Below are 23,752 nucleotides of genomic sequence, written 5' to 3' on the forward strand. Positions count from 1 at the left end.
CTGTTTCGGGGGTGCATTGTTACTTTGGTGTTGCAGCAGCAGGATTTTGCAGGATATACTGTACTTTTCCTCATCACTGATTTTGGATTGGTGTAACACTAAAACAAGGATAGCATTTCAAAGAATCCCTCTTGTAACAACAAAACGTGCCTAGAGTTGGGAGGTATTGGGGCAGAGACTCAGCTGACACGAATTATTGAAGGCAGAATAGAGGGGGTCACAGGGAAATACTCTGTACTGTTATAAGAGGGGCAAAAATCAAAGCAGCCCTCCAGAATGGAAGGGCCAAACTTGGTTAGTCAAGCTTGGTGAAGCACCAGCATTTTCTTTGCTTAGTTTGTATGCTATGCTTGACTCTATTCATTCCCCAACAGTGTTTTGGTTTATTAGAATCCTTAATGTAGAGCTTATAATTAACTTTATGCTGACTAGTTTCATATCCAAGTCAGAAAGCCTTTTTAGAAAAATAATGCTTAGTTAGGTAAAGTGCATGAAAAATAGAATGAGTCAAATTTGTAAATGCTGAGAAAAATCTGACATACATCGACACACAGTAATCTAGTCAGTATACCCTTCATGAACACACGAGTCTGTGCACAAATGTGGTAGTGATATAGGAAATGACCACATTAAAAACTAATTTCTAGGTCAAATTAACCTGATACTATTTATTTCATAGATTTAAAAATTCAAAGATCTGTTTAGTTCTGTCTAGTTTCTTATTAACCTCAATTAACCTTCAGACTATAATCAGCGTAGTACTTCATTCTGATGGCATATTGTCACATGTAAGATGTGAACAGAAACAGAGGAAGATAAACCTTAATAAATGTAATATAAGAATTTCTAATGAGTGTTGAAACGATGATGCCCAGTTTGCATTAATGTTACAATATTTATAGCTATAGGTCCCTAGGTTTCTTCCTTGTTTATGTATAAATTCTCTATGAATGTTCTTTTGTGCGGGCAGCACGGTGGCGCAGTGGGTAGCACTGCTGCCTCACAGTTAGGAGACCCAGGTTCACTTCCTGGGTCCTCCCTGTGTGGAGTTTGCATGTTCTTCCTGTGTCTGTGTGAGTTTCCTCCGGGTGCTCTGGGTTCCTCCCACAGTCCAAAGACATGCAGGTTAGGTGCATTGGCGATTCTAAATTGTGCTTGGTGTGTGGGGCTGTGTGTGTGTGTGTGCGTGCCCTGCGGTGGGCTGGTGCCCTGCCCGGGGTTTGTTTCTTGCCTTGTGCCCTGTGTTGGCTGGCATTGGCTCCAGCAGACCCCCGTGACCCTGTAGTTAGGATATATTGGGTTGGATAATGGATGGATAGATGGATGTTCTTTTGCTATTTAATATAGAAACCTAAATTCCTTGTGATGTTTCAAAAATCTAACCTGCCATTATTTGCAAACTGTAAGTAATACAATGCAGTACCTGAGGTAGAGGGTGTTCAATTAAATCATGTTGGAATGTTCACCAGTAGGAAACATTATCTATTTTTACAAATATCAATGGTCATCAGTATTAAACCGCTAATCAAATTTTGTTAAATATTTATGTGACAATACGTTGGAGTACATACTTGAAAAAAAACACCTGTATATGGAAATATATTTCAACATTTCCTTACTAATACCACAGTTTAAAAGCTCATCTTTATATTGTGTAAAGACTTGCTGTGTTGAAATACATTCCTCAAATATATTACACAAATGTTGGTAGATATTTTAAGGAAGTAACTAATCAACATAAAAGCGTTATACTAAAAAACAATATGGGTATGGAAACAGTAAGCCAGGCATTATTTCAAAAATGGTAGAATGACACATTCCGCTCCTTTTAAATGCAACATATACATTGAACAGGACTGAAATACTACTACTTATGCCACAGATGTCAGCATTATTATTTCAGTAATTGTAAACTTATAAAAAGCAGTCTGGAGTAAAAATCATGCTTTTTAAATAAATTTCAAGGACTGATAGTTTGGACCCACTTTTAACAATAAAAAAGAAAGATTCCTTTTTCGATTTGGAAATGGTTGTGTGATGAGAAGAAGTTAGGAGCTGACAATTATGGAAGTGATAAGGCACATATGAAACTTTGAGTGTGAGCAGAGTATATTAGGAAAAAACTGAACATATTATAAGAGAGGAAAAAAGATAAAATGAAAAAAGAGAGAGTTTAGGTCATCCAAATCAATCGCCCTCATGATCTATTACTGAAAAACAGAGGGCATTTTATTACAGGATTTGAAAATGAAAAGTTTTGATTTTCAACCATTTGAAACTGCTGATTAACCAAGGGTTTCATAAAGCAAAAATCAATACAAGTCTGTTGTATTAAATATATAATTTTTGTTGTAAATTTTGCATCTTTTTTTTTTTACTTTGAACTGTAAAGGGGTGTTATGTATGCCTAGAATTTTCAACTGAATTCAATTTATCTTAGTTCAGCTCATATCATTGCTCTGCACAGTGTAAGTACTAGAACTCTTAAATTAAACTTGCAATTTTTACTGCATGCTCAAGCAACTTTTCATTTCAGATAAATAGATACAAACTGAGTTGAAAGTAAAGAATGTTTCTTTTATTTATGGGCATAAACACTTTCATGTTTTTGAATAATATCCTTTTTGTATCCCCCATTTCAAAGTAAGTTTTTATAAATTTCAATTACCTTTTACAAATGATTTAATTTCTACTTAATCTCAAGGAAGGTTAAGAACCTGCAAAAAATAAGGAACAACAACAACAACAACATTTATTTATATTTTTCATACAAAAGATGTAGCTTTACAGGATGAAGGAAAAGAAAAAAAAAACAAAATATAAAAATAAAATTAGGCAATACTAATTAACATAGAATAAAAGTAAGGTCCAACGGCCAGGGAGGACAGAAAAAACAAAAAAAAACTCCATATGGCTGGAGAAAAAAAGCAAAATGTGCAGGGGTTCCGATGCCACGAGACCACCCATGCCCCTCTAGACATTCTACCTAACATAATTGATCTCAATCAGTCCTGATGGTTTTCAGGCTTTACATGGAGGAACTTGATAATGATGGTCATCTGGACTTCTGTCCTTTAATCCATCAATGTAGGGATAGAAGGGTGCTTTGATCAGGTGGTGGTGGCGCAGATGGCCACCACAGAAAACCAGAAAAAGAACAGCAGAGAAAGTAGGGGTTAGTATGGATTTTGGAGCCACCATGAATGATAATAATAATTAAATGCATATATCGAATATCAAGGTTAAACTAAAATGAAGCTATGAGAAAGCCATGTTAAAATATTGAGTTTTTAGCAGTTTTTTAAAGTGCTCCACTGTATTAGCCTGGCAAATTTCTATTGGTAAGCTGTTCCAGATTTTTGGTGCATAATAGCAAGGCTTGGTGACTTCCATTTTTCCTCTAAAATGAACATTGACAGTTGCTGCATTGTGAACAGTGCTTAGGAGGCTAACTTCTTTCTTGTCCTTCCACTTGATCGCAGTCATTTTGCTATTTTGCCACACAGCTACTTGCTCTCACTGAAGCATCACAAAATCAGAAAAACAGGAATATCACATTGGTTTGGCTGTACGGTACCCTATGTATCTGTTTCACAATGCATGTCAATACCTAATAACCAATTAACATTGTCATCATTATTGCTTAATTCAACCAATGGTTCAATTTCAGTTTGTTCTAAAACTTGCTTGTAGCGTTTCGTTTACTTTCCATTGTGTTTTTTGGTTGAAAGCTCTGCCCCGCTCATGAATATTGATGAGTTACAATAGAATGGCAGAATGCATAGAATTGTTAATGATTTTCTTGCAGTGTGATGTTATGTCATACACTAGATGGCAGCAGAACACCCAAATGTTATTCAGGGTTAACACTGTTATCAGATCATAACAGCTTTCCCTAAGTCACACTCGGGGTTAACCGTTTTTACACAGGTTTAAAATTACAGTCATGATTATTCTCTCATATAGTAAAATGTCATATTAATAATACAAAGTAGTGGCTGAGCAACTGAATATTACTAAAGAAAACCACATACTAGGTAAACAGCACTATCATTTCAATCAAACCACCAACACAGAGATATGCAACAGTACATTACAAAGGGTTAATGGCTGTAGCTAAATTGTTAAATTACAGTTACTATTTCTAAGCATACCAAACACTACTGTATATGTATTCAACCTACCTTTAACCAAAGAGTCTCAGAGGATAAGCCTGAGGCAGAAACAACCATAGCGGTATTCTTCTATCGAGGCCCCTTTGTTTTATTTAAACAGGAGTTTTGAAACACATTTTTTTGGGATGTAGAACTAGTGTCAGAGGCATTTTATTTGATGTGTTTATCCCCCTGCTTCTATGCTGGCAGCTAAGATTTAAGCCCAAAGTACAGATGTTTGGCAGAAAATGTTGCCTAAACTAATCCTTCCAATTTGGAAGGTGCCACCTGTGTTGGGGGAAAAGGAGTGATGTTAAGATGGTTTTTGTTCATTTACTCCCTTGTTTGTTGTCTGCTGTAATGTTTTAATAAAGTCTGTAATTTTCACCTGTCTCTTTTCCCACAAGTATTCATTTAAGGCCTTCAGGTGCCCTATAAATCACTGATGGCCAAAGTCCTTTTGTACTTCTCCCCAATTTCTTCTTTGTTGTTTTATTAGTCTCTTGAGGATTTTCGCTTGAATTTTCTTGTTTTGATTTTTTACTCCTGTGCTTGATTTTGTCTAGACTTTACAAACTTTTTTTCTGTATTTATTGGATAGCTTCAATGGGCATCAGCATTAGTTTAGTTTGATGGACTGGATAACGTATTCATCATCCTAGAACTACAGAAAATAGCACACAGGGTTCTTTATATTGAGCGGTGAGTAAACACACAATGAAAGACACAACAGTAATTTCAGGAAAAGCAACAGTAACTTCCATTACACAAGACAATAAACTAAATTAAAAAGATAAACAAACATAAAAAAATCTAACAATATCAGGTACGAAATTCCTTTTTTTTAAAAAAGGAAAGCACACGGTCCACACTCTAAAAGTCCGTTAAAAACAAGAATTGCAGGATACAACCTTTAGTGGTGCAGAGTCCAGTTTGCACACTGTGTTATCCCAACAATTAATCATTCATCTGTCCACAGATGCACTCTGTTCACCGGACACTCGTTTCCCAACAGAAGTTTTCTCAAATCGTTGAATGCGTCAGTGTCTCTTCGTCGTTGCTTTTTTTTCCCACTCTGGGCTCCTTGTTTTGCTGTGACCTAGGCACGCCTCATTTCTCGTCTACCAGCTTTGCTTGGTTCTTTCATGTGGCTTCCCTCTCTTGCTGGACCCACAACTGGCGTCTCCTTGTGGAGCTGTCTCTTCCTCCCTGGAAGTAAGTGTTGCCGTCCTTGTGCCTCACATCGTGCCAGCCACGTACCCTCATCTGCCTACGAGACCCTGTGCTCTGTCTGAGTGTCTTGGCAGCGTTCTCAGTGGACCGTCCCTCTCTGCCTTCTCCTGCCCAGGAGTTTAAATCTCCTTCAGACCCTGCCGTTGTCAGTCCTGGACAATCGGTTTAAACAATGGCAAATCTAAATTTCCTAGGTTTAACAATTAATGAAAACACAAGTTAACAAAATGTATTGTTACCAACCATTAATGAGTACAGATCTGCTGATTAGAAACCAATATTGTCAAACACGTTAATTTCCAAGTAAGGTAAATACAGACCAAGAAAGAAGCAGTTCTGTTATTACAACTTGGTATTGTTTGTAATCTCAACCAGCCTTTGCAATACAGCAAATACCTACATCCCTCAGACAGCCATGACAACAATCAGTAATGGGATTAACAAGGAAATTTGCCTTTTAACTTCTCTCCCACAGTCCCAACAATGTGTGCCTAATGGAACCACCCAGTGTACAAAAAATGTCCAACTCTGATATATCAAGCCTCTTTTGAGAATAGATCACCTGAATATTTATAAATATATGTTTACACCCATCCCTGATAATGTATTGTGCTGTGTAAAGTGTTTTAACTAAGGATTACAGAAGTGTATAAATCTTAAAGAATATAATAAACATGATGATCAAGTATGTCTGTGATAGGCATTATCTACACTGCAACAACTGCAAGTCTGAGCGTTCTTTACCTAGTATACACCATATATGACGTTACTATGGAAAAATCTGTTAAAATATCCAAATGTTGATGATTATCTAGATCAGAGGTCTCCAAACTTTTTGTCACGAGGGCCACATTGGGTACTTCAGCACTTTTCACCGGGCCATAGGAAAAAAAAAAGATAAATAACTCTAGATACAGTATATATATATATATATATATATATATATATGTATGTATGTATGTATGTATATATATATATATATATATATATATATATATATATATATATATATATATATATATATATATATATATGTATATCTATATATATATACAGTATATATATATATATACAGTATATGAACAGAGTTTTATTGAAAATTTTATAAACTAATTACAGAGTATGTGAGATTAAATTATCGTATATTAATGACGACAAACACTACCAGCAAATTCTCATATTTTCATCACAAATTATAATAAAACCATTAATGTGAATGATGGAACTGTTTTTGTATTTTTAAAATCTTAAACTGAGGTTCAAATTTTGAAATGCTAATTACAAGTAGCGACTTCAAATGTTCATCAGATAAATTTGCACTGTATTTTGACTTCATATATTTCATAATGGTTTTTCTCGGTAAGAAATATATCAATTTCATTCCTGAGATGAAAGAACCGTGAAAGAACCTTTCCACAGCTAAGCCACCGAACTGCAGTATGTCAAGTCAATATACTCAGAATCACATTCCTCGAGAGAAAAAACAAAACTACAGATGATTAAGTGCATGAGAGCGAATGAAATTTACCATAGAAATAACAGGTTTCAAGACACATCTCATATCAACGTATTTTCCACAAAGTGATTGTTAATGGATAACACAGTAAAGACACATTGGTTTTGATATTCCTGCATCCTCACAAGCTTTTGTGATTTGTCCAACCAAACCCATCATTATACCAAACATGTTTTTTACTCTATCAACTGTCACGCACTGCAGACGATTCTAGTCCAAATTATATTCTGCTAGTGTTTTTTGAATTTCTTTGAAGATATCCTCTCCTGTTGTAGTGCCATGCATGCTGCGAAGTGACGTTAATTCCTGTGTGACATTAAGTTCATCATCAATGCCACAAAAAAATACTACGGGTTGCGAGGTATTACAAACATCAGTTGATTCATGCAGCGTGAGAGAATACCGACTAAAATATTGTGCTTTGCCTACAATTTGCTGGATAATGCTATTTCCCATATTTTTGACCCAACAAGCAATAGTATTTGGTGCAAGACTTATCATTTCAAAAAGATTAAGTTTTTCTGGGCATAACTCAGCCACTGCTTCTATCATACATTTTTTGATGATCTTGCCATTGATTAATGGTTTTCCTCTTTTAGCCAAAACATAAGCAACCTTGTAGCTTACCAAGGTTAAGGCTTCATTTTCTGAGTTTGCTTTCATAAAGAGGTCTTGCTGAGAACGCAGACAACGACATAATGATTGAAATTTATCTGAAATCTCCTTTTCTTTAAATTGTGAAAACAAGGGTGACAATATATATATATATATATATATATATATATATATATATATATATATATATATATATATATACAGGTGCTGGTTATAAAATTAGAATATCATGACAAAGTTGATTTATTTCAGTAAAGTTGTTAGTTGTCAGTTATAATCATCAACATTAAAAGACATAAACATTTGAAATACATCAGTCTGTGTGTAATGAATGAATCTAATATACAGGTTTCACTTTTTGAATGGAATTACTGAAATAAATCAACTTTGTCATGATATTCTAATTTTATGACCAGCACCTGTATATATATACATCTATACTAATTAATTAAAGGCAAAGCCCTCACTGACTCACTGACTGACTGACTGACTGACTGACTGACTGACTCATCACTAATTCTGCAACTTCCCGTGTAGGTGGAAGGCTGAAATTTGGCAGGCTGATTCCTTACAGCTTACTTACAAAAGTTAGGCAGGTTTCATTTCGAAATTCAACGCGTAATGGTCATAACTGGAACCTCTTTTTTCACAATATACTGTAATGGACGGCAGCTCGATGGCCGTGGGAGGAGGAGTTGAGTGTCACGTCATCACGCCTCCCACGTAATCACATGAAAAGACTGTGAACGCAGTAGGGACAAATGAAGGAGGAGCCGCAAACAGCGAAGAACAAAAAATTCATTAAACAATTGAGAAGGGAGCGAAACAATAAGAAGCGAGCGAGTGAAGCATACAGGCATGTTCATAAGGGAAACAAAGCACGGTGTAAAACATAAGTTTAAATTAAGTTTATAGAAACGCTCCCGCTGCGGATTGCAATAACATATTCGCGAGATAAAAGTTTAATGAGAAGACACGAGGTATAAACGAACCACACGCCGTAGCGCAACGTTAGGGGCAACAGTTTCAACCATTCTATGATCTGCTTCTCGCAACTGAAAGACGGCACATGGCGGATGTTAGCCAACTTGCTGACCGCAACGTTAGGGGCTTCAACTCTGGCGCTGACGATAGAGATTCGATTCCCGAGAGGGGATGCAGTGAGTGTGTATGCCTGATGAGCCCAGAATTAGGGAGAAACACGTGTCGCATACTCTTTGCATTATTTGAAAGTAAACTATTAAAACCATTCTATGATCAGCTTCTGGGAACAGAAAGAGGGCATGTGGCAGATGTAAGGCGACTTCCTGACCAACCACAAGCGTAACCTGGCAGGTAACCATCCATACAGTCAGATTGTGATTCAGAAAACGAATGCCATGAATGTAATTACCACGATCTACATACTGTCAAATAAACGAAATACACGCCGTAGCGCGACAGCTGTGAAAAGCGAGGTTCACAAAAAAACAGATCCTTAACAAATTGTTATTGGTATATTTTCGATACGTTTAAAAAGGTTTTATTTTCTTCTTAAAAAATTAAAAGCAGTACTTCGCCGCAACGAAGCGCGAGAATTTGGCTATATATATCTGCTTCTCACAATTAAAAGAAGGCACGTGGCGGATTTTAGACGACTTCATGACCAAACATAAGTGTTACCTGCCAGGTAGGGTTACCACTTTTAATACAAAAAAATAAGGGACGCATACTGCAGCGGGTGCCACATCCCAGTGCCAACACTTTGCAGACTCTACTTAAAAGACCCGCCCTCCTCACTGGACAGTTAAAAAGACCAAACAAACTAACGATGAAATCAAGTATTACCCAATCAAAAGTAGGAAAGGAGGCATCTTCATAAAATGCGTGTGGGATGATTTGCATGAGACGCTGCTTTAAAAAAAATGATAAAAAAAATACGGGACAAATCCCGTCCCGTATTGATTCAAAACGGGACGCGCAATTTCATTCTCAAATACGGGACGATTCCGTATTTTAAAGGACGGGTGGCAACCCTACAGTGCCAGGTAACCACCCATACAATCAGATTGTGATTCAGACTAGGAATGCAATGAATGTAATTACCCCGATCTACATACAAGGCGAAAGTCTTGCAACATTCAAAGATGATGGTTTGGGATAAGTACACCATAGAACATAAAAGAGCTTATGAAGCCTTGAACCGAAAAAAGCAAGATCTCAGAAATCGTAAAAAAAAAAAAATAGGAGGTAATGTCGTTTTACTCGCTGTAGATTTTAGTCAAACATTACCAGTTATTTCACGAGGGAGACCAGCAGATGAACTCAACGCGTGTTCTCGGGTAGGTGCACCAAAAAATGTATACATTTAAGCATGTAATGGGCAAACAAAAAATGAGGTATACCCGAAGGCACTGCAGTAGTACTTAATGTAACTTTACTTCTTAAATATTAATGTTTTACTGTTTAATAATTTATACGCTTCTTATATGTTGTTCAAATTCTTTTATTAAAATACCAGTGACAGCGCAATGCACGATAACGTGGAGTGAATGCACCATACGCATCCGCCCACGGCCGCCCTGGTGTGCGCAGATAGGAGTTGATTCTACAATAAAATAAAATAAAGATAAAAAGAGTAATACAATCATCACCCATAAAGCGGATAGTAGACGTGACGTACTATATGTGTACCAGATTTCAAGTCAATATGTGAAACGGTTCGCGAGCTACAGGTGATTTAAAATCCTGGGCAGACAAACGAATAGCCACGGTAGCAAATTACAGAAGAAGATTTTACTGTTTAATAATTTATATTTATATGAAATGTGCTTCTTATATATTACTTCATATTCTCATATGATAATGATGTTAATGTTGTTTATATTGATTTCTATGTTATTGAAACTGCATGTATGTGTGTATATGTATGTATATATATATATATATATATATATATATATATATATATATATATGTATATATATATATATATATATATATATATATATATATATATATATATATATGTGTGTATACATATATATGTGTATATATATATATATATATATATATATATATATATATATATATATATATAATATATGTGTATGTGTGTATATATATATATATACTAGCAAAATACCCGCGCTTCGCAGCGGAGAAGTAGTGTGTTAAAGAGGTTATGAAAAAGTAAAGGAAACATTTTAAAAATAACGTAACATGATTGTCAATGTAATTGTGTTGTCATTGTTATGAGTGTTGCTGTCATATATATATATACATATACACATACACATATATTATATATATATATATATATATATATATATATATGTGACAGCAACACTCATAACAATGACAACACAATTACATTGACAACCATGTTACGTTATTTTTAAAATGTTTCCTTTTCTTTTTCATAACCTCTTTAACACACTACTTCTCCGCTGCGAAGCGCGGGTATTTTGGTATTTATCTATATATATAAAGGAGAGTTGGGATCCGAGAGACTGTGTTTGTGTGTTTGTGGAGGGATGGAGAGTTAAGGCGGGTGTTGGAGTCACGTGATCATCTCCCCTCCCATTCACCTCATTTCATTCACTTCATTTCGTTCCGAGCTGAGCTCCGCAGCTGGCATGGTTTTGCTGTTCTTGATTTGCTTTTCACATGGCCAACTATACGTTGCATGCTCAAGAGTAAGCTCAGCGCACAACTTGGTCATATTACAACCGGAGGGGCGAACTGACAACATGGTATACAAAGAGATCCTTAACAAATAATTATTGGTATAATTTCCCTCAGTTTATTATTTAAAATTTTAAAGCAGTACTTCGCCGCTGCAAAGCGCGGGTATTTTGCTAGTATATATATATATCCAACAAGGTTTGAGTTCCCACATTCCCTTTAAAGGTTTACTGTTAGACCCATTTTGTTTCCTTTGTTTGTTTGTTTTGTATTTTGGATGTCTTTTACAAAGAAACTAAGCCAAATATTCTATAATTACTTTGTCTCCCTGCCTCTTAATGCTATTGTTTTGTGTTTTATTTGTTTTTAATCACCTGTGAGATTAAAGTTTGAAGAAATCTCCCATTTAAATGGGAAAATTGCCCAGCTAAAATAAATGTTAAATACACTACTTCTCCTAGATAAGCACTGTTAACAGGCCTGAGGGAATAACTCTGACCTGCTGTATTCTGTTATGACTAAAGCCAGTCTCAGAAGTGCTCTCCTCTTCACAGCAGCTGAGCTGCAGTTCAGTGAAGCTTGGCTGAAAATCACATATAATGGCAAGAAAATATGGCTGGTGAGACAGTTTTGCTTGAAGTTCAAACTTTTCAGACAAAGGCTTACCTTTAATGATGTCAAGAATAAATAATATGCTGCGTATTGTGACAATTAGATATCTAGAAGATTACAATATGCATGATTATGTGCATGTTTCACTAAGTATTACAAAGAAACTTACTGGATTGGTTTATGGCACAGTGATTATAATTGCTTTAATACAACAGTTGAGCCCTGGCCATAACAGCAGACTTTAGCACAGTCGGTTTGGAATTTGCATCTTTTGGCTATGCCTGTTTAGGTTTTCCCCACATTGAAATAAGACTGATATGCAGCTCAACACTGGTCTTGAAAAAGTAAGGGTGAGTGAGTCTGTGAGTGCACCCTGAAATTAAGTCAGCGTTACTTCCTGCTTTGCACTGAATATTCTCTAGATATGTTTTGTCTTCTATAACCAACTATTGGAATAAGCTGTTTTGGAAAGTGAGTAAATTAAATTACTGAGTGACTGTAACATTTATCATTTGCAGGTATGAACAGGATGCATTCAAAAATTTATTAAATTGTATTAGAAAGCTAAAATAGAGAAAAACTGAACAAAAATGAAAAACTAACTCTGGAACATTTGAATTGGGCAAAATAATCTTCCGAACAATAGCTGATAAAATAATGATGTTAGTAAGAAGCGGTTCAAACCTAACACAGCTACATCAGTTGACCTGCCCTTCAATCCAAAGACATACTGTTATATTAACTGGGAACTCTAAGCGCACCTAATGAAGTTCAAGGTTAGTCTGGGGGTCTGAAAAAGCAGGTTGCATGCTGGAGAAGGGTCTATTTAGGGTCAGTACCTCTGAGATGCCTTTTATACTGGCTTATCATGGCCCTCTACAGAAAAAGGCAGATATGGAAAATTGATGGATGAAAAATAGATTCACATACATAGTACATTTCATCCATTATCCAACTCAGTTAAGGGTCACAGGTGCCTGAATGTAGTTTATAAAATCAATTTGTCATGGTTTGAATGATTTCTCAGCTATGATGTTTGTGTGGTTCATTTTTCTCTGCATTCTATGTTCTCACTAATCTTACGACTTTGATCCACTTCTGCTTTTGAGGTTTGTGAACATGTTATGAATGAGTTCATTGAGATTCTTTTTGCAATGTTAAATTTATGTTTTACTAGTGTTTTTCGTTCCGATTTTGGGTTTTGAAACCACTGGTGATATAGGTTTTTTGACTAAAAATGTTATAAATACAAGTACATTTTTTTCTTATTTTTCTGGCACCATTTTGTTTTTAAGGGGCATAGCCATTTTGTCTATGGTTGCCATACAGTTGCTATGGAAATGACTCAGTCTTAAGCTAAGAATAAGTCTTAAGCTGTTATAAATTTTTCCTAAATTCAGTAGGAATGTTCAGAATAGCATCTCACATGCGCACACAGAAACTGTGTGTGAGTGGTGATGGAGGTGGGTAAAGCAATATAGATAGATTAGCTTTGAGCAAAAGAATGCAATGGTGCAGGCAATAGAAGCGTAATAGCTAGATAAAGAATGTATCAATCCTGACTACATGAATTAAAAGTTTGGATTTCAGTTATGTCCCTTTTTCTATAAGAGAGAAAAAGTTTAACTAAGCTGTTGTAATTTTATATTTTGTGCTGTTTGTTATAGTCCTCTGTCAGACACTCGGGTCCTTAACAGATAAAACTGGCAGACCGTAAGTCCTTGATAGAGGGACCAAGGTCAGTGGAACAGTAAGAGATGCCAACACAATTCAATTCAATTCAATTCAATTCAATTCTTTATTGTCATGTGTACAAGTACAAGTACCATGTACAATGAAATGCTTGCTTGCATGTGCCCCCGCAGATAGTGAACATAGACAAAAAAAAACAAAAAAAAAAAACCCACACACAGTAAATAAATGAATATAAATAAGTAAATAAATAAAACCAGAATCCTAGGAATAAATAAGAGACAGTGGCAGAAGTATATGTGCAGGTAGCAGTGGAGGTGACGTGAGGATGTCCTGGATTGCAGGGAGCTGTGTGCCTGTGATCTGCTGTGCTGTGTTCACCACACGCTGCAGAGCTCTGAACTCCTGAACTGAGTAGTTGTTGTACCAGGATGTGATACATTCTGTCAGGATGGATTCCACAGTACACCTGTAGAATCTGCACAGGGTTGTGGGGGACATCCGGGCTTTACTCAGTCTCCTGAGGAAGTAGAGGCGTTGTTGGGCTTTCTTGACCACTGCCGCAGTATGACTTGACCATTTCAGGTCATCAGTGAGGGTGACTCCAAGGAACCTAAAGCTGCTGACCTGCTCCACAGCCTCACCTCCGATGTAGATGGGGCTGTGCTCTGTTGCCTATTTGCGGAAATCCACAATCATCTCCTTAGTTTTACTAACGTTGAGGGTGAGGTTGTTGTCCTGACACCATTCTTCCAGGAGTCTGACCTCCTCCCTGTAGGCTGTCTCATCGTCCTTGCTGATCAAACCTATTACAGTGGTAATGTAATTTGAAAAAAAGTGCAATTTATTGTGCAGTAAATGGCGCAAACAGTCACAAAAGTTGTGCATTGCAAAAAGGCAAAGAAATAAAAAAAATATTGTATCCTGTAAAAATTGCACCCATCCAATTGTTCCCTCAGGGTCCTTCTCTCAAACATAGATTCATTTTATTAACCTACTCCTGTTCTGAAGCAACACCGTAAATCCTCCTGCTCACCCAGCCTCCCTCTTCAACTGTACCACCTCAGCGAACAACAAAAGCAACAAAGCAAAAACCATCCCAAAAACAAATACAGCCTTCAATGACCCATTGCTTTGCCCTATCTTGCTGCCTCGAAGCCCCAGGCCGCAAGCAAGTGTCTCCCAAGGACACAGACAAGCAGCCACCAACTCAACTCCTGGAAAGCCCGCCGAGGAGACACGCCACCAACACCATCCAGAATCCCCCCAAGATGCACCATCCAGTGATCGCTGACACTGCCCCAAACCCCCTCAGGAGCACCAGAAAGGACGCAGGTATGTGTCATTTCTCCAAGTTTAATTTATAATACCGCGGATAAACCAGAAACTGTCCTGCCTGAAGGTGATAAGGCCTTCTATATACCAACATTGTGTTGAAGGGAGTTGCATCTTCACATCCTCCATCCATGTATCTATCTGTTATGTCTATCTATAATATAGTTCAAGTTCAAAGTTTATTGTCATGTGCATAGTAAGGAAACACTTTTCCCTGTACAATGAAATTCTTTCTTTGCTGTCCAAACCAAATGCCAATGGTTAACAAACCAATATATAAAGATAAACATAAATAACAACTAGCAAATAGATAATAAGTAACAAAGGCAGCATAAAGTATAAAAACAAAATAGAAGTATAAAGTGTAATGTGCAGGTAGGTGTGTGATGGACAAGTCAAATACAGTTGTGTGAGGTACTGTAGATAGAATGAGGTGAACTATGGTTATAAACTCCAGTCAGTTATTTAGGAGTCTAATGGCCTTGGGGAAGAAAGAGTTCTTTAGCCTGGAAGTCCTGCATTTCTTACTTCTATACCTCCTGCCTGAGGGTAGAAGTGTGAACAGTTTGTGTTGGGGGTTGGTGGGGTCCCTGAGGATCGAGGCAGTTCTCCTTCAGACTCTGCAGTTGTAGATGCTCTGCACAGAGGGCAGTGGGGTCCTGGTGATCTTCTCAGCAGTCTTTACCACTCTCTGCAGGCGTTTGCGGTCCATAGTAACAGTGTTGCCATACCACACGGTGATGCAGCTGGTCAAGATGCTCTCAACAATGTAGCTGTAAAAGTTGCCGAGGATCTTAGTCGACATACCAAACTTACTCAGCCTCCTCAGAAAGTACAGTCACTGTTGAGCTCTCTTGACCAGCTGTGTGGTGTTAAGTGTCCAAGTGAGGTCCTCACTGATGTAGACACCCAGGTATTTAATGCTGCTCACCTTCTCCACTTCAAGCCCTCAGACGAGCAGTGGCCGGTGAGGTCTCCTCTCCTTCCTCATGTCCACTATCATCTCCTTCGTCTTGTCTGTGTTGAGGGTGAGGTTGTTGCCCTCACATTATGACATCAGACTGGCCACCTCCCTCCTGTAGGCCGACTCATCCCCAACAGTGATGCATCATATCACTGCGGTGTCGTCTGCAAACTTTAGAATGATGTTATCTTTGTGGGAGGCAACACAGTCGTAGGTGAACAGGGTGCAGAGGATGGGGCTGAGGACGCATCCCTGTGGGTTGCCTGTGTTTGTGATAATGGTGGCTGAAATCCTATCACTAATCCTGATAGACTGGAGCCTGCCAGTCAGAAACTCTAGGAGCCAGTCACAGAGGGTGGGGTGCAGGCCAAGTGCAGACAGCTTATGGCTGAGTTTATGGGGAATAACCGTGTTAAAGGCGGAGCTGTATTCAACAAAGAGCATCCTGATTTAGGAGTCTTTGTTCTCCAGATGGGAGAGGGAATAATGTAGTGCGGCCGCGATGGCATCTGAGGTGGACCTGTTGGGCTGGTAGGCATACTGCAGGGGGTCCACAGTGTCCGGTATGCTGCTCTGAATGTGGGCCAGCACCACTCTCTCAAAACATTTCATGATGATTGGAGTGAGTGCTACCAGCTAGGGAATCCGGGATTCCTGGACATTTTTCATTCCCACATTCCCAGGAATGAAACTGCTGTAATTCCCGGGAAAATGGGAACGGCCAAGCTCGCATATATAGCATATAAAAGTGTAAAAATCGATCAAGAAATAACAAAGTTATAGTTGAAAATAATTAAGGTGGCGTCATTGCTGCAGCTTGCACTTCATCAGACAACAGCTTTGAACAGCAACTTGTTGCAATGCGTCAGTCTGTTGCATCCGAATTATCTGTGCCAAGAAACTTGCCATCACAGAATGATGACAAGAAACTGGATGCATCAGTAAAAGCTGAAATGGCAGTGTTTCAGAGCAATGGCAAGCGCGGGTGTTGTTTAGAACATGTGTATCAGTATCTGATGATTGTGCCACCTACTTCAGTGGAGGCAGAGTGTGCTTTCTTAGCGGCTGGAATACTCTGCATGAAGGTGCGCTCTAGCCTGGACGACTGTACGCTGGACACATTGTGATTTCTACGCTATTACTGCAACTAACTAGATACATGTACTTATATGACAGCAGGAACTGCTTGTAGATAAGGTTAGTCTTTTATTTGTGTCAACATATTGCAGTAGTTTTATTAAAAATAAGTGTCTGCCATTCTAAAACTGTTCACATGTGAGATGCCCTTGCACTGTGTCATCCCTGGGAGCCCGGGATTCCCGGGAATGAAATGCGGGGTTCCTGAATTCCCGGGAATGGATTCCCTAATACTTCCCTAGGTGGGTGGGCTTTTTTTAGCAAGGGGGACAATGATCGTAGTCTTAAAGCAGGACGGAATAATGCTCTGACTGAGGGAAAGGTTGAAGATGGAGGAGAGAACATCAACCAGCTTGTTGACACATGCTTTGAGAGCCCGCCCAGGGATGTTGTCTGGTCTAGCTGTCTTACGGGGGTTAATCTTGCTTAGTGCTTTGTGTACCTGACCTGAAGAGACCATTGGGGTAAGGAAGGGGGGTTAGGTTGTCAAGGTGTGTGTGTGCCTCCACTCTGTGCTGTTGCTGGATGTCTCATAGCGGGTGTAGAAAATGTTGAGATCATCCGGCAGACTGTCTGTGGAGCTGATTGTGCTGGTGGTGGTCCTGTAGTCTGTGATATGCTGTTGGCCCTGCCACATACTTCCAGAGTCAGCAGTAGAATAGAAGCCCTCCAGCTTCTCTCTGTACTGCCTCTTGGCTGCTGTGATGGCTTTTCTTAGTCCATACTTCACGGCTCTGTACTCTGTCTCAGTGCCTGATCTAAATGCAAAAGAGCGGGTACGCAGCATGTGGCGTACCTGACTGTTTAGATAGATAGATAGACAGATAGATAGATACTTTATTAATCCCAATGGGAAATTCACATTCTTTAGCAGCAGCATACTGATACAATAAATAATATTAAATTAAAGAATGATAATAATGCAGGTGAAAAACAGACAATAACTATGTATAATGTTAAATGTTAACGTTTACCCCCCCCATAATACATAATGCATAATGAATACATAAGTATTCATAGCCTTTGCTCAATACTTTGTCGATGCACCTTTGGCAGCAATTCCAGCCTCAAGTCTTATTGAATATGATGCCACAAGCTTGGCACACCTATCCTTGGCCAGTTTGGCCCATTCCTATTTGCAGCACCTCTCAAGCTCCATCAGGTTGGATGGGAAGCGTCGGTGCACAGCCATTTTAAGATCTCTCCAGAGATGTTCAATCGGATTCAAGTCTGGGCTCTGGCTGGGCCACTCAAGGACATTCACAGAGTTGTCCTGAAGCCACTCCTTTGATATCTTGGCTGTGTGCTTAGAGTCATTGTCCTGCTGAAAGATGAACCGTCGCCCTAGTCTGAGGTCAAGAGCGCTCTGGAGCAGGTTTTCATCCAGGATGTGTCTGTACATTGCTGCAGTCATCTTTCCCTTTATCCTGACTAGTCTCCCAGTTCATGCTGGTGAAAAACATCCCCACAGCATGATGCTGCCACCACCATGCTTCACTGCAGGGATGGTATTGGCCTGGTGATGAGCTGTGCCTGGTTTCCTCCAAATGTGACGCCTGGCATTCACACCAAAGAGTTCAATCTTTTTCTCATCAGACCGGAGAATTTTCTTTCTCATGGTCTGAGAGTCCTTCAGGTGCCTTTTGGCAAACTCCAGGCGGGCTGCCATGTGCCTTTTACTAAGGAGTGGCTTCCGTCTGGCCACTCTACCATACAGGCCTGATTGGTGGATCGCTGCAGAGATGGTTGTCCTTCTGGAAGGTTCTCCTCTCTCCACAGAGGACCTCTGGAGCTCTGACAGAGTGACCATTGGGTTCTTGGTCACCTCCCTGACTAAGGCCCTTCTCCCCCGATCGCTCAGTTTAGATGGCCGGCCAGCTCTAGGAAGAGTCCTGGTGGTTTCGAACTTCTTCCACTTATGGACGATGGAGGCCACTGTGCTCATTGGGACCTTCAAAGCAGCAGAAATTTTTCTGTAACCTTCCCCAGATTTGTGCCTCGAGACAATCCTGTCTCGGAGGTCTACAGACAATTCCTTTGACTTCATGCTTGGTTTGTGCTCTGTTATGAACTGTCAACTGTGGGACCTTATATAGACAGGTGTGTGCCTTTCCAAATCATGTCCAGTCAACTGAATTTACCACAGGTGGACTCCAATGAAGCTGTAGAAACATCTCAAGGATGATCAGGGGAAACAGGATGCACCTGAGCTCAATTTCGAGCTTCATGGCAAAGGCTGTGAATACTTATGTACATGTGCTTTCTCAATTTTTTTATTTTTAATAAATTTGCAAAAATCTCAAGTAAACTTTTTTCATGTTGTCGTTATGGCATGTTGTGTGTAGAATTCTGAGGGAAAAAAATTAATTTAATCCATTTTGGAATAAGGCTGTAACATAACAAAATGTGGAAAAAGTGATGCGCTGTGAATACTTTCCGGATGCACTGTATATCCATATACTTTGATATATCTATCTTCTTTTATTCTTAAGTTATGAATAAATTGTAAAATTTGTGTTTTTGCAGCAAGTGTGTCTAAAATATTTTTTGAATAGTCTATCACCATATCCAAAATACAACAGAAAAAGTAAAAGTAATTAATGTAGACCTCCGCTAATTTATGAACCTCATTGATAAAATGTATAGATCTCTTGATATTTCTGGCATCCCAACCAGACGGTGAAACGGAGACCCTTGGGTGGGCAGAGGTTAAAATCCTCACACACACACTAACATTCTTCAGAGGGAGTTTTGCTATTTTTTTTTTTTTAATAATTACTGGCATTGCCAAAGGCAACAAAGATAACTAAATAACTGATTTATTAACATTAATCAATGCTTCTTTTCCTACCATACAACAATCCCTACAACAGTGACTCATCATAAAAGAGTATTCACATACAACACACTGTATTTATGGGTCTTCTACTGTATACATAACTACAGGTTTTCAATAAATCCATGAGTACAATCTTCTAGCTGCTCCAATTCGGACTCCCACATAGTTTCCAGGATGTAACCTGACCAGGTAATTCTGTTATCAGGGATCTCGGGGGCAATGTGGCTGGGAGATTTGGGATCCCATAATTCATCCTCAAAAGCTTTATGAGAATCCTGCTGACTCAAAAGTGCTTCTCGCCTACTGGAATTATATACATGGGTCCTGACTTAAAAGAGACATTTGATCTTCAATTATGGAGTTTTTAAGTAGGGAATAGACCAAAGGCAGAGTTCACCTGGCAAAGTAGAAGAGGTGGTCAAAGAGAAGGAAAGATGGTTGTAGGTAGGAGGGAGAGAGCAAGGAGAAGTGTCTTTAGGACCAATGAAGGCTCTTAGATCTCAGAGAGGACATTGCAGTGTGGCAGACCCACAAGGGGCATAATAGTCAGTGTTTCCTTCCATTTACCCTAACTCTGTGTACTTAAATTACCTAAATAAAACTAGCAACTAGCTGAGACCAGTTGGACTCTGGTCTCAGGTATTTGCTGCACTGGGTGAGGGGATTGCTTAAGAGCATTCTCTGTATATCACAATGGGCTTATGATTTTAAGTATTCTTCACCCACTTACCATTTGAGAAATAATAGTAAAAAAGATATGCTATATACATTACACCACATAAAATAAACAGCTGTAATTCTGCCCAATAATGGTTTAAAACAAATGCAAATTCTTAAAAATATTTTTTGTATTTTTTTTTTATTCAAAGTAAAAATGTAACTATCCATCCATCCATCATCCAACCCGCTATATCCTAACTACAGGGTCACGGGGGTCTGCTGGAGCCAATCCCAGCCAACACAGGGCGCAAGGCAGCCCAAACAAACCCTGGGCAGGGCACCAGCCCACTGCAGAAAATGTAACTAGTGTATATTAGAACCTTTTTATAAATGTCAGTGCAGTCTTTAAGTAAGAAGTATGGAATTTTATACCTGAAACCAGAAAATGTACTGCCATTGAGATAAGGCTTTCCCCTTTTTACATTTATAGATAATTCAGGCTGTCCCAATATATTTGAATACATGGTTGGTTGTTCAAAATTCAGAAGGTAGAGTAACTGAGTCAGGCCTACTGGGGTGAAGGTCAGGCCTTTCAGCTCAGCTTGATTTAGTTTCTGTGCATTTCAAATGTCATATTTAAGAAGGGTAAAATTCCAATATAGATACAAAGAGTCACAGTCAATGAGAAAGACAAAATTAAACCACATAAAAATGATGCTTATAAAGTTCAAGTCATGCAGTAGCCAAAGCATCCTACTAGAAATCCAATAGAAAGCTCCTTAGGAGGAGCACTCAGGTAGGGTTCACAGGATTGTCAATTGGAAATCCAATACATTTAGTTATGCAAACACAAATTAGCTCAATAGCAGTGTAGCTTATATTAATAAACACATTTCTCTTTGCAATTTTAATTGTTTTTAGGTTTATCATTCAGTTTTTTCAGCACAAATAAATTAAAATAATTTTTAAATATACTTTGCATATAATATACATGTATGTACCGAAATGCACATGTCTATTGATTTTCAAACATGGAGCTTAAAACAGCAAAAAGGGATCATCATAAAAAATTACCATAAAGGAGAGGTCAAAAGTAATATTACGTTAGCCAATAAAAGGTGTCATTTTACTTCACTTCTCATTGCTTCCATAATGACAAACACGGTTCACCACTCTGCTACAACAGATTTATTATGTAAAATATTTATACGGTTGTTTTATCTTGGTAGAGTAATGTATTACTCTACTTTCCCCTTTTGTATTATTAAGTAGCCTTTGTCAGAATGCCTAATCTCACAGACTTACCACTGTTTATAAGGTATTATAGTATATAACTTATCCCCACCTTCCCTTCTATATCTATAGGCAATTAGGTGTAGTAAAAAGACAAGCAGGAGTTAAGTTACACATAAAATAATGTATTATTGATAATATTCATAAATAATAACAATATGCAAAGTACATTTGAATATCGGCAACCATACAACCTGATTAAACGGTGATGTGTAGTTTCAGGCGGCACACAGACTTGTAGTTATTTAAAATGTCTCTAGTTAAGGCATCATTGACGCTCAGCTTTCTTCAGAACAGGCCGCATGCTTGTTCAATATGGCTGCCGAGCTGTGCTCTTCATTGTGTTGTCTTCATCATCAGAGGTTAGTAAGAGAGATATGCTTCTTCATCATCACAGGTTAGTAAGAGAGATAGAGTGTGGTTGAGCAAGCAAATTTATAGATTCTCTGTCCAACCCCTAGAGCCAATAGGACATCATGGTACTTAAAAGCTTCTGATCCAAGCCAATTCCAAACAGCCATACCTCAGACCAATGGGGAAATAGAACATCTTAACACCTGCCACCCCCCAAGACCATATGTTAAGTAGACTGGCTTCCTTGCGTTGGTTGAAAGAGTTTAGCAGAGAAATACTCGCCAAACTGGTTTAAGGCACATCGACCCCCAACTCTGTTGTAAAATTCAAAGAGACCCATTCCTAAAGGGGGGGGGGTAAACATAAATGCTTCTCACTAATGTAACACTAAATTACATTGCTTTGCCTAAATAACAAATAAAGACATAGAAAATATTTATCAAGTTATATGCAAAATCTTATATCACAACAACAGTAAAATACTTATTCTGTTAAGCTTTAACATTTTTTCAGATGACTGCTACTTAGACATACTGGAGAAGCAACTGCAATAAGTGAAGTGCGCTTTAGCACCTGGTGGGGTCTTCCATGACAGCATGGTCATTGAAAGGTTTCAGACAAAAAGTTGTCAGGGTAGTCTGAGAACTGTCAGTAGCCAGTCAGAGGCTGTATGTTATGACCATTCTGAAAAATTCAGAATGCATTTTAGAAATCAGAGAGAGAAAGAAAATAAGTCCAGGAGATGACAGATAAAATGGAGCAGGCAAAACCCATAGCCAAAGGCCAGGGATTCAATACATTTAAAAGAAAAACATACTCTCCGCAAAATTGTAACGTTATGCCAAAGTCTGTGGTCAGAAGTAGAGATAAAGTCTAAGAGCCAAATTAATAAACTAAGTAGTCTGTTTCGTTTCGTCCAAAACCTCATGTACTGTTCCAGCTGCACCACAATCCTTTATAGACAGGCCTGATCATATAATACATCATGTGACATCCAACTCATGTAGCTAGAAACAGGCATAGCAACTTGTAAACAACATGGCCACAACAACGCAAAGACAGCCAAAAACACAAATTGGCATCACCAGAAAAACTATGAAATTAAATACAGTAATCCCTTGCTATATCGCGCTTCGCCTTTCGCAGCTTCACTCTATTGTGGATTTTATATGTAAGCATATTTAAATATATATCGCAGATTTTTTGCTGGTTCGCAGATTTCTGCGGACAATGGGTCTTTTAATTTCTGGTACATGCTTCCTCAGTTGGTTTGCCCAGTTGATTTCATACAAGGGACGCTATTGGCAGATGGCTGAGAAGCTACCCAACTTACTTTTCTCTCTCTCTCTCTTGCTCTGACATTCTCTGCTCCTGACTGAGGGGGTGTGAGCAGGGGGGCTGTTCGCACACCTAGACGATAAGGACGCTCGTCTAAAAATGCTTTCACGTTGCTCCCTTCTGTGCAGCTGCTTCGTGAAGCGACATGCTGCACGGTGCTTCGCATACTTAAAAGCTCGAAGGGCACGTATTGATTGTTTGTTTTTCTCTGTCTCTCTCTCTCTCTCTTTCTCTGCTCCTGATGGAGGGGGTGTGAGCTGCTGCCTTCAACTGCTTTGTGCCGCGGTGCTTCGCATACTTAAAAGACAAACAGCCCTATTGATTTGTTTGCTTTTCTTTCTCTC

The sequence above is a fragment of the Erpetoichthys calabaricus genome, chromosome 12 (genome assembly GCF_900747795.2).
Source record: "Erpetoichthys calabaricus chromosome 12, fErpCal1.3, whole genome shotgun sequence".
In the NCBI taxonomy this organism is placed as follows: Eukaryota; Metazoa; Chordata; class Cladistia; order Polypteriformes; family Polypteridae; genus Erpetoichthys; species Erpetoichthys calabaricus.